The following is a 13,095-nucleotide window of genomic DNA, read 5'->3' as shown; positions in this document are numbered from 1 at the left end:
GGCTGTTGACCGGGGTAGGGGTAGCCAGGTGGAAAGCATGGCCAGCTGTGAAAAAATGCTTATTGAAATTCTCAATTATCGAGGATTTATCAGTGGTGATAGTGTTTCCTAGCCTCAGTGCAGTGGGCAGCAGGGAGGAGGTGCTCTTATTCTTCATGGACTTTACAGTGTCCCAGACCTTTTTGAGTTTGAGACTGCAGGAATATCCACCAGAGCTGTTGCCAGAGAATTAAATGTTAATTTCTCTACCATAAGCCGCCACCAACGTTGTTTTCGAGAATTTGGCAGTATGTCCAACCGGCCTCACAACTGCCGACCACGTGTATGACGTTGTGTGGACGAGCAGTTTGCTGATGTCAACGTTATGAACAGAGTGCCCCATGGTGGTGGTGGGGTTATGGTATGGCCAGGCATAAGCTATGGACAATGAACACAATTGCATTTTATCGATGTGAATGCACAGAGATACTGTGACGTGATCCTGAGGCCCATTGTCATACTATTCATCCGCTGCCATCACCTCATGATCTGTACACAATTCCTGGAAGCTGAAAATGTCAACGTTCCTCCATGGCCTGCATACTCACCAGACATGTCACCCGTTTAGCATGTTTGGGATGCTCTAGATCGACGTGTATGACAGAGTGTTCCAGTTTCAGCCAATATCCAGAAACATCGCACAGCCTTTGAAGAGGAGTGGGACAACGTTCCACAGACCACAATCAACAGCCTCATCAACTCTATGCGAAGGAGATGTGACGCGCTGCATGAGGCAAATGGTGGTCACACCAGATACTGACTGGTTTTCTGATCCACGCCTCTACTTTAAAAAAAGGTATCTGTGACCAACAGATGCATATCTGTATTCCCAGTCATGTGAAATCCATAGATTAGGGCCTCATTTATTTATTTAAATTGACTGATTTCCTTAAGAACTGTATCTCAGTAAAATCTTTGAAAATGTTGCACCTCTATTTTTCCATTACTGTATTTACCAAAATAAATATGCATGTATAAAAATAAATATATATATACTTTCTGAGTCAGGTGACATGGTCAGGAAAACTATGGGCGATGACAAATTCCCACTGTGAGAAGGACACTGAGAGACTGTGTTCATGTGATCATTGCCACCTGGTGGACTAAATAGCAAATTACATCAGATTTCCTGGCTGGTGTGGACACTGCAAAGACAGAGGCAATGTCTGGTTCATTTATGTTCATTGCATTGTTATTTACCTTTGACCAGCCTCTAATACCTTATTACTCATTAAAGTTAAGTGATTCAGTGTGCAATGTTTTACAAATGCATGGTGCATTTTAAACTAATGTACCCCATAATCTGGGATGCAGCAAGAGCCCCTCAGAAGTCCGGTTCTTCACTCAATGCAGTCATTTCCCCTGCGTCTATCCAGTTGACTTTGTCCTTTATTGTAACCGATTTCAAATGGTGCTAGAAACACAACAAGACTCTGAACACCAAAAGAAATCGGTCACCCTTGGTGATAGGACAACTAGCCGCAGGTGTCTGTCTGTCTCTGCTGTGACATCCGTGATGACTAGAGGCCATTACACCACTGAGGGATATAGTCAATGGCACTTAGGGACCAATTTAATCAGATTCGCTTTAGCCGACATCCACATAGCTGATGTTTTGATGTGTCGGACGTGGAACTGCGTTAGAGCTGTTAAATCCACAAGCGGCTGCCGGCATTATACCCGAAGGGGACATTGCCATCGGCTGCATGGAGTCACATAATGAGAAATCCCATGCAGCCTTGTTTACAAGTTAGAACACTGGAATGTGAGCGGTGATCTACACCTCAATAAGGCTGATAGAAATCGTGATTCTGTTTGAATGATTTTCAATTTGAGCGTTATTATTTCTATATAGCCCACAGGGTAGCCTAGTGGTTAGAGTGTTGGACTAGTAACCGAAAGGTTGCAAGTTCGAATCCCCGAGCTGACAAGGTACAAATCTGTCGTTCTGCCCCTGAACAGGCAGTTAACCCACTGTTCCTAGGCCGTCATTGAAAATAAGAATTTGTTCTTAACTGACTTGCCTAGTAAAATAAAGGTTTAAAAAAATTATCGTTCTGAACTTCTAACGGGAGTGGGACTGGTGTGGCTTCCATGACAATGATCACAAGAGCAGCTCCTCACCGATTTGACAGCCCCAACACCACCAAAACGTCAGCTATCGCCAGTTAAAGCTGATTGAATCTCGGCCTTCGTGTTTCCCCCCACTCAATATGAAGTATATTTTTTCTCACTCGGCTGCTTGTCCGTCAACTCCAGTCATTCCAGGGGTGTTTGGTTAGGTGTTGATGGTCCGAGGCACAGCGAAGACGTTGCTACTTCCCACCCCAAGAACACTGATTTCAAATGGTGCTAGATAATGACTACAACACTCTAAGCCACCACCTGAAACCAGCTTCCAAGAGGAGCATTGTTAGATCACGCCAACCTTAACTGATGAAACTAACGACACACTGAACCTGCCGGACATTAGAACACAAAATGTGACATGGTTAGTATTCATCTTGGGTTACAAAATGATTCATCATTGCAAGTGTCAGGATACACGTTAGAGCTCATGGAGTCATGTGCTGCACATAAGTGAAATTCTCACACGTTTTGCGGAGTTGATGGGTGTTTGACAAGCGTTAAATCAGGTTAAGTGGCACCTAGCTAGCAGAGAAACTGGCGAGAGTTAATCCATGTCAACATGTATGATGTAACCAAGGCTGGCAATGTACGATACAAAGGTTTGCAGGATGTCAAGCTACCAAACAGCTTGGGAGGTGTGTCTGATTTAACACGATTGATACATCCATTAGCACTTTGCATTACAGCACAGAATAAATTGGTAATCACATAGTAATAGTATGGTACCACTTTATCCCGGGCTGTAAATCACGTCAAGCACACTTATTGAACAACACATTTGCTCCCCATTCTCCCTCCTGGCATGTTGACATTTATTTGAGTGCTTTCACTGTATAAACATTCCTGCAAAGAACTATTTTTATTCGATTGAGCTTATTTGATAATTCCTTTTTATTAGTCTTATGTCACATGGTCTAGAGTGATGTACTGTGAGCTTCCCATTGTACTGTGTAGCATGTGTCCGTGCATATGGCAAATAAACTTGACTAATATAACCAAAAGTAAAATCGGTTGATCTCCGGCCCAAGCACTTTTAATAAGACACAATCTGTCTTCTCCCGAGACCCTGCCTCCACGTCCTTCACCTGTGTTATTGTCCTCTGAAGTCCAAAACGTTAGTTGTGCTAGGAGGAAGAGGAGAGGCACACTCGTACGCCCTAAACAAGACGAGGATGACAACACAGCAGGGGCCAGCCTTTTCAGAGTCATTGGAAACTGAACATCGCCAGGCAATTTTCAATGGCGACAATGAAATACCCTGGCAGGCCGACCTGGGAGGATCTGATGCAGACTGTCTGCGTCCCTATTCCCTATATCAAATCAAGCTTTCTTTATACGGCATCTTTCAGACATGGAATGCAATGCAATGTGCTTTGCAGGAAAAAACAAATAAAACACGTTGAAAATGCAAACTGAAATATTTACTACACAACAAACGAAGAATGAGACAAACAGCCAGGGCCCATAGGGCTGTGGTGGTCAAAAGAGGGCACCATATAGGGAATAGGGTGCCATTTGAGGGACATGCATTGAGAGCATGACTGGATCACTTTAATCTTGTAAATCTCTGATGGAGGAACGTCCTCCGTTTCCCCACCACAGCTTCAAATAGTGGTCTTAAATACTATCTGAGAGGCATCACAGCTTTGTTAAGTACAAATGAGAAATAGTCAAAGGTAACTGCACAGTAATGTATGGTCATTCTGTATAGAGTAATGCATGGTCATTCTGTACAGAGTAACGCGTGCTCATTCTGTACAGAGTAACGCGTGGTCATTCTGTACAGAGTAACGCGTGGTCATTCTGTACAGAGTAACGCGTGGTCATTCTGTACAGAGTAACGCGTGGTCATTCTGTACAGAGTAACGCGTGGTCATTCTGTACAGAGTAACGCGTGGTCATTCTGTACAGAGTAACGCGTGGTCATTCTGTACAGAGTAACGCGTGGTCATTCTGTACAGAGTAACGCGTGGTCATTCTGTACAGAGTAACGCGTGGTCATTCTGTACAGAGTAACGCGTGGTCATTCTGTACAGAGTAACGCGTGGTCATTCTGTACAGAGTAACGCGTGGTCATTCTGTACAGAGTAACGCGTGGTCATTCTGTACAGAGTAACGCGTGGTCATTCTGTACAGAGTAACGCGTGGTCATTCTGTACAGAGTAACGCGTGGTCATTCTGTACAGAGTAACGCGTGGTCATTCTGTACAGAGTAACGCGTGGTCATTCTGTACAGAGTAACGCGTGGTCATTCTGTACAGAGTAACGCGTGGTCATTCTGTATAGAGTAACGCGTGGTCATTCTGTACAGAGTAACGCGTGGTCATTCTGTACAGAGTAACGCGTGGTCATTCTGTACAGAGTAACGCGTGGTCATTCTGTACAGAGTAACGCGTGGTCATTCTGTACAGAGTAACGCGTGGTCATTCTGTACAGAGTAACGCGTGGTCATTCTGTACAGAGTAACGCGTGGTCATTCTGTACAGAGTAACGCGTGGTCATTCTGTACAGAGTAACGCGTGGTCATTCTGTACAGAGTAACGCGTGGTCATTCTGTACAGAGTAACGCGTGGTCATTCTGTACAGAGTAACGCGTGGTCATTCTGTACAGAGTAACGCGTGGTCATTCCTACCACTGAGGAAGTACAGCTCCCGCTCAGCCCAGTCAAAACTGTTCGCTGCCCTGGCCCCCCAATGGTGGAACAAACTCCCTCACGACGCCAGGACAGCGGAGTCAATCACCACCTTCCGGAGACACCTGAAACCCCACCTCTTTAAGGAATACCTAGGATAGGTTAAGTAATCCCTCTCACCCCACCCCCCTAAGTTTTAGATGCACTATTGTTAAGTGACTGTCCCACTGGATGTCATAAGGTGAATGCACCAATTTGTAAGTCGCTCTGGATAAGAGCGTCTGCTAAATGACTTAAATGTAATGTAATGTAATGAGTAACGCATGGTCATTCTGTACAGAGTAACGCATGGTCATTCTGTACAGAGTAACGCATGGTCATTCTGTACAGAGTAACGCATGGTCATTCTGTATAGAGTAACGCATGGTCATTCTGTACAGAGTAACGCATGGTCATTCTGTATAGAGTAACGCATGGTCATTCTGTATAGAGTAACGCATGGTCATTCTGTATAGAGTAACGCATGGTCATTCTGTATAGAGTAACGCATGGTCATTCTGTATAGAGTAACGCATGGTCATTCTGTACAGAGTAACGCATGGTCATTCTGTACAGAGTAACGCATGGTCATTCTGTATAGAGTAACGCATGGTCATTCTGTATAGAGTAATGCATGGTCATTCTGTATAGAGTAATGCATCATGTATTCCAATTCTCTGGATGCTCTCAGTAGGCAGTAAAGGAAAAAGGATTGATAACATCTTTCAAACTGGAGTCCTCCATTATACCCGTCTGTCATTGGAGAACTGGTAGTCAATTGTACATGGCTATAGGATTCACTCTGTTGTATCTGCGCTTCCATTGGAAGTCTGCTGCACTTTTGGGTCCATCAGCTTTAATATTGCAGATTCTATCAATTTTGTTGATAGCATCATTTCTAATCTCCTCTTTTTTTTAAATACCCTATCCTTTCTGGAGTAAACTAATGGACAATAATACCTCTACTGCTATTTACAGCTATTTTCAATCACATCTACGGTAACTGTAGTTCAATAATTCTACATATATATTCCTCTTTCTTCAAGTGCTGGATTTTCACACACAGCAGACAATCCACCATTCATTTTGATTTGAACTCCAATCCACTGATCTCCACAGATGAACCCATCTTTCCCAGTATGCCATTTTGCTATTTCTTTTTGCAAAACATTCCTCCATTTTACTATGATGTCGAGGGTCCTGAACCTTCCTATTAGTAACTTTTCTACCGATATTGCCCTAAAACTAAATTCTTTACCCAATAGTATAATGATATTTTCAATTGATTGATTGTGGTCAATGCCCCATATATTGAGCATTCTCTCTGTAGCAAGTATTTTATATTATAGCCTAAATTGAAATGAATGGATTGATGTGTCAATTATTGTTTTTAGTAATTGTCTCTTACAATTTTGTGGCAGTGCCACCATAATAAGTTGGTTATCATTTTTAATTGATAATATGCATTATTGTTAGTTCCTTGTGTGACATATTCTTACCGTTCTTGTTTACAATATACTTTCTAAATATTATACCCTTCTTGTAATATATATATATATATATATATATATATCAGTACGTTGGAGTTTAGCCATTATTTGCTGTAATATTAGATTGGCCTTTTCTGGAGGATGAAATTGAAATTGTAGCCAACTCTGCATGACTTCATTTAAAAAAGGAGCATACTTTAAACAGGGATCCATTGTCAATCCACCGAAAATGTAAGGTTTTAATCTGCAAAAAGGCAAAGAGCCCACTCTTAAACATAGGATGGACCTCTCCTAGTACCTTGCTAGAAAAACTCTTTGGATTTAGACACGATTTCGGTCCAATGGAGGCTTTAAGAGAGAGGTTTAATCATATTTAACACTCCAAACTCATGTTCGCTGTATAAATATGCTTGTTTGGTTTACCATTCCACCAGCTGCATTAAGTACTGCAGTGCATCTCCTCCTCATGGACCTCACCAGATTTTCTCTTGCTGTGAGATGTTACCCCCACTCTTCCACCAAGGCACCTGCAAGTTCCCGGACATTTCTGGGGGGAATGGCGCTAACCCTCAATTTCCGGTCCAACAGGTCCCGGACGTGCTCAATGGGATTGAGATCCGGGGTCTTCGCTGGCCATGGCAGAACACTGACATTCCTGTCTTGCAGGAAATCACTCACAGAACGAGCAGTATGGCTGGTGGCGTTGTCATGCTGGAGAGTCATGTCAGGATGAGCCTGCAGGAAGGGTACCACATGAGGGAGGAGGATGTCTTCCTTGTAACACACAGAGTTGAGATTGCCTGCAATGACAACAAGCTCAGTCCGATGATGCTGTGACACACCGCCCCAGACCATGACGGACCCTCCACCTCCAAATCGATCCCGCTCCAGAGTACAGGCCTCGGTGTAAGCTCATTCCTTTGACGATAAACGTGAATCCGACCACCACCCCTGGTGAGAGAAAATCGCGACTCGTCAATGGGTTTGTGCCCATAGGCGACGTTGTTGCCGGTGATGTCCGGTGAGGACCGGCCTTACAACAGGCCTGCAAGCCAGTCCAGCCTCTCTCAGCCTATTGCGGACAGTCTGAACACTGATGGAGGGATTGTGTGTTCCTGGTGTTACCCGGGCAGTTGTTGTTGCATCCTGTACCTGTCCTGCAGGTGTGATGTTTGGATGTACCGATCCTGTGCAGGTGTTGTTACACGTGATCTGCCACTGCGAGGACGATCAGCTGTGCGTCCTGTCTCCCAATAGGCTGTCTTAGGCATCTCACAGTACGGACATTGCAATTTATTGCCCTGGCCACATCTGCAGTCCTCATGCCGCCTTGCAGCATGCCTAAGGCACTTTCACGCAGATGAGCAGGGACCCTGGGCATCTTCCTTTTGGTGTTTTTCTGAGTCAATAGAAAGGCCTCTTTAGTGTCCTACGTTTTCATAACTGTGACCTTAATTGCCTACCGTAACCGTTCCACAGGTGCATGTTCATTCATTGTTTGTGGTTCATTGAACAAGCATTGGAAACAGTGTTTTAAACCCTTTACAATGAAGATCTGAGAAGGTATTTGGATATTTATTAATTATCTTTGAAAGGCAGGGTCCTGAAACAGGGATGTTTCTTTTTTTTCCTGAGTTTAGTTGAGTTTTAATCAAGATAAACTGGAGAAATTATCCAGGTCCTCAATGAGGCCATTCAAGGTTGAAGATTGAGGACTCAAGAGAATTTAAATTATTGGCATACATTGATACTTCTGTCTCTAATCCCTCCATTTTTTGCCCCTAAGAAATAGGTATGGTGACAGAGGGCAACCTTGTTTTATGTCTCTTGACAATTCAATGTTCTCAGCAATACATTTTGCCAATATTTTGTGAGGGGCCTCCAATTTATTTTTAAGAGACTGGGTCTTTGTATTGCCCCCTAGCTTCTGCTTCAGTAGAAGAAAGATCAGTCTGTATTTTTGTGTGTATGACAGATTGCCATTTATATGAGTAATTCAAACATGACAGTAATGGATCTTTCAGTAGTTCATAAAGTTTGACATATCTATATTGGAATGGAAAGGAATCAACGCCAACCATAGTTTGTTTGCCATGTGTAATTTAGGCCTTCACAATCATTTTTTGTGTCACAGATAGTTTAACATGATGTTTTGGGAGAAGGACATCACAAAACTTATCATCAAGTGAGCTTGGAGGAACTTGACCAGAGAAAATACAGTATTTGACCTCCTCATTCAAATCCTTCTTTGGTGAGATTTTGTTCAAGAAAAAAGCCTGTTCTGAATTCCCCAGTTTTTGTAAAGAAAGTAGTGTCAGTCAATAAATCCTGGTTAAATTTCCAATATCCCCACCCTCGTGGAAAGTCTGTTATAATTACACAGAGGGCTGCTATAAACTGATGGTCTGATCGCATTCGATCCTCAAATCCATACTTTCACTTTTGGTACCATAGAAAATTAAAAAAATAAAACATAAAAAATATATACGACTAGCTGGATATCCAGGTTCTTGAAGGCTCCAAATATCTGTGAATTCCAACCTGTCCTTCCAATTTGTAATCTCTTTGAGCCTAAAATAATAATAACCTAAAAGGCCACTCAGCAAGGAAGAAGCCACTGCTTCAAAACCGCCATAAAAAATCCAGACTACGGTTTGCAACTGCACATGGGGACAACGATCGTCCTTTCCTCTGGTCTGATGAAACAAAAATAGAACTGTTTGGCCATAATGACCATCGTTATGTTTGGAGGAAAAATAGGGGCGGCTTGCAAGCCGAAGAACACCATCCCAACTGTGAAGCACAGGGGTGGCAGAAAGTTGTGGTGGTGCTTTGCTGCAGGAAGGACTGGTGCACTTCCCAAAATACATGACATCATGAAGGAAAGAAGGCAAACTGGCTTAAGGACAACAAAGTCAAGGTATTGGAGTGGCCATCACAAAGCCCTGACCTCAATCCTATATAAAATGTGTGGGCAGAACTGAAAAAGCATGTGCGAGCAAGGAGGCCTACAAACCTGACTCAGTTACACCAGCTCTGTCAGGAGAAATTGGCCAAAATTCACCCAAATTATTGTGGGAAGCTTGTGGAAGGCTACCCAAAACGTTTGACCCAAGTTAAACAATTTAAAGGCAATTCTACCAAATACTAATTGAGTGCATGTAAACTTCTGACCCACTGGAAATGGGATGGGATAAAAGCTGAAGGCATGTCCACATACTTTTGGCCATAATATATATATATATATATTATTACTACAAAAACACACATTCTGACCCATCTTTAAAATAGCTGCCAGAAGAAAGTCACACAAAATAAAATATAACTACAAATGAGTAAAGTACAAAACACACACATATATATATATATATATAAACAGTGCCAGTCAAAAGTTTGCACACCTACTCATTTCAGGGATTTTCTTTACTTTGAGTATTTTATACATTGCAGAATAATAGTGAAAACATCAAAACTATGAAATAACCAACAAAGTTTTAAACAAATCACAATACATTTCATTTGTGAGGTTCTTCAAAGTAGCCACCCTTTGCCTTGATGGCAGCTTTGCATACTCTTGGCATTTTCTCAACCAGCTTAATGAGGTAGTCACCTGGAATGCATTTCAATTAACAGGTGTGCCTTGTTAAAAGTTAATTTGTGGAATTTCTTTCCTTCTTAATGCGTTTGAGCCCATCAGTTTTGTCGTGAAAAGGTAGGGGTGGTATACAGAAGATTGCCCTATTTGGTAAAAGACCATATTATGGCAAGAACAGCTCAAATAAGCAAAGAGAAACGACAGACCATCATTACTTTTAAAAACATGAAGGTCAGTCAATCTGGAAAATTTCAAGAACTTTTAAAGTTTCTTCCAGTGCAGTCACAAAAACCATCAAGCGCTGTGATGAAACTGGCTCTCATGAGGACCGTCACAGGAAAGGAAGACCCAGAGTTACCTCTGCCGCAGAGGATAAATTCATTAGAGTTACCAGCCAAATTGCAGCCCAAATAAATGAGTCACAGATTTCAAGTAACAGACACATCTCAACTGTTCAGAGGAGACTGCGTGAATCAGGCCTTCATGGTCAAATTGCTGCAAAAAAAAAACATTACTAAAGGACACCAATAAGAAGAAGATTCTTGCTTGGGCCAAGAAACACGAGCAATGGACATTAGACAGGTGGAAATCTGTCCTTTGGTCTGATGAGTCTAAATTTGCGATTTTTGGTACCAAACGCTGTGTCTTTGTGAGACGCAAAGTAGGTGAACAAATGATCTCCGCATGTGTGGTTCCCACCGTGAAGCATGGAGGAGGAGGTGTGATGCTGTGGGGGTGCTTTGTTGGTGACACTGTGATTTATTTAGAATTCAAGGCACACTTAACCAGCATGGCCACCACAGCATTCTGCAGCGATATGCCATCCCATCTGGTTTGCGCTTAGTGGGACTATCATTTGTTTTTCAACAGGACAATGACCCAACACACCTCCAGGCTGTGTAAGGGCATCAGATGACCTGGCCTCCACAATCACCTGACCTCAACACAAATGAGATGGTTTGGAAGGAAAAGCAGTGTTCAGTATATGTGGGGAACTCCTTCAAGACTTTCGGAAAAGCATTCCAGGTGAAGCTGGTTGAGATAATGCCAAATTCCAGGTGAAGAATGTTGAGAGAGTGTGCAAAGCTGTCATCAAGGCAAAGGGTGGCTACTTTGAAGAATCTCAAATATAAAATGTATTTTGATTCGTTTAACACTTTTTTGGTTGCTACATGATCCCATATGTGTTATTTCATAGTTTGGATGTCTTCACTATTATTCTACAATGTAGAAAACAGTAAAAATAAAGAAAAACACTGTATAATACACTGCTCAAAAAAATAAAAGGGAACTCTTAAACAACACAATGTAACTCCAAGTCAAATCACACTTCTGTGAAATCAAAATGTCCACTTAGGAAGCAACACTGATTGACAATACATTTCACATGATGTTGTGCAAATGGAATAGATAATAGGTGGAAATTATAGGCAATTAGCAAGACACCCCCAATAAAGGAGTGGTTCTGCGGGTGGGGACCACAGACCACTTCTCAGTTCCTATGCTTCCTGGTTGATGTTTTGGTCACTTTTGAATGCTGGCTGTGCTTTCACTCTAGTGGTAGCATGAGACGGAGTCTACAACCCACACAAGTGGCTCAGGTAGTGCAGCTCATCCAGGATGGCACATCAATGCGAGCTGTGGCAAGAAGGTTTGCTGTGTCTGTCAGCGTAGTGTCCAGAGCATGGAGGCACTACCAGGAGACAGGCCAGTACATCAGGAGACGTGGAGGCCGTAGTAGGGCAACAGCCCAGCAGCAAGACTGCTACCTCCGCCTTTGTGCAAGGAGGAGCACTGCCAGAGCCCTGCAAAATGACCTCCAGCAGGCCACAAATGTGCATGTGTCTGCTCAAACGGCCAGAAACAGACTCAATGAGGGTGGTATATGAGGGCCCGACGTCCACAGATGGGGGTTGTGCTAACAGCCCAACACCATGCAGGACGTTTGGCATTTGCCAGAGAACACCAAGATTGGCAAATTCGCCACTGGCGCCCTTGTGCTCTTCACAGATGAAAGCAGGTTCACACTGAGCACGTGATAGACGTGCCAGAGTCTGGAGACGCCGTGGAGAATGTTCTGCTGCCTGCAACATCCTCCAGCATGACCGGTTTGGCGGTGGGTCAGTCATGGTGTGGGGTGGCATTTCTTTGGAGGTAGCCTGACTGCCATTAGGCACCGAGATGAGATCCTCAGACCCCTTGTGAGACCATATGCTGGTGCGGTTGGCCCTGGGTTCCTCCTAATGCAAGACAATGCTAGACCTCATGTGGCTGGAGTGTGTCAGCAGTTCCTGCAAGAGGAAGGCATTGATGCTATGGACTGGCCCGCCCATTCCCCAGACCTGAATCCAATTGAGCACATCTTGGACATCATGTCTCACTCCATCCACCAACGCCACATTGCACCACAGACTGTCCAGAAGTTGGCGGATGCTTTAGTCCAGGTCTGGGAGGAGATCCCTCAGGAGACCATCCGCCACCTCATCAGGAGCATACCCAGGTGTTGTAGGGAGGTCATACAGGCACGTGGAGGCCACACACACTACTGAGCCTCATTTTGACTTGTTTTAAGGACATTGCATCAAAGTTGGATCAGCCTGTAGTGTGGTTTTCCACCTTAATTGTGAGTGTGACTCCAAATCCAGACCTCCATGGGTTGATAAATTTGATTTCCATTGATAATTTTTGTGCGATTTTGTTGTCAGCACATTCAACTATGTAAAGAAAAAAGTATTTAATAAGAATATTTCATTCATTCAGATCTAGAATGTGTTATTTTAGTGTTCCCTTTATTTTTTTGAGCAGTATATATATATATATATATATATATATATATATATAGTACCAGTCAAAGGTTTGGGTACACCTACTAATTCTATACGTATTGCGATTCGATACTGTGATTTTATTGTGATTTGATGTTCCAAACATTGCTCATATTGCTCACCATATGTCTGCTGCAGAGGGACAAGAGAGAGCCACGAGAAAACACATTTTTTGATCATGGAAATAAAAGTGCTGATAACGAATTTGCTCCTATTTAAAAAGAAGATGGAGAACAAGTGAAGAAGGAAAAATACTGGAGTTTTGGTGCAGGTACAGCCAACTAGCGCAAAAATAATATTGCGATATTGTCAAAATGATACGGAATACAGTATGGTCAAAAAAC

This window comes from Oncorhynchus gorbuscha, linkage group LG10 (assembly GCF_021184085.1).
Source record: "Oncorhynchus gorbuscha isolate QuinsamMale2020 ecotype Even-year linkage group LG10, OgorEven_v1.0, whole genome shotgun sequence".
Classification (NCBI taxonomy): Eukaryota; Metazoa; Chordata; class Actinopteri; order Salmoniformes; family Salmonidae; genus Oncorhynchus; species Oncorhynchus gorbuscha.
This window is presented reverse-complemented; position numbering follows the sequence as displayed.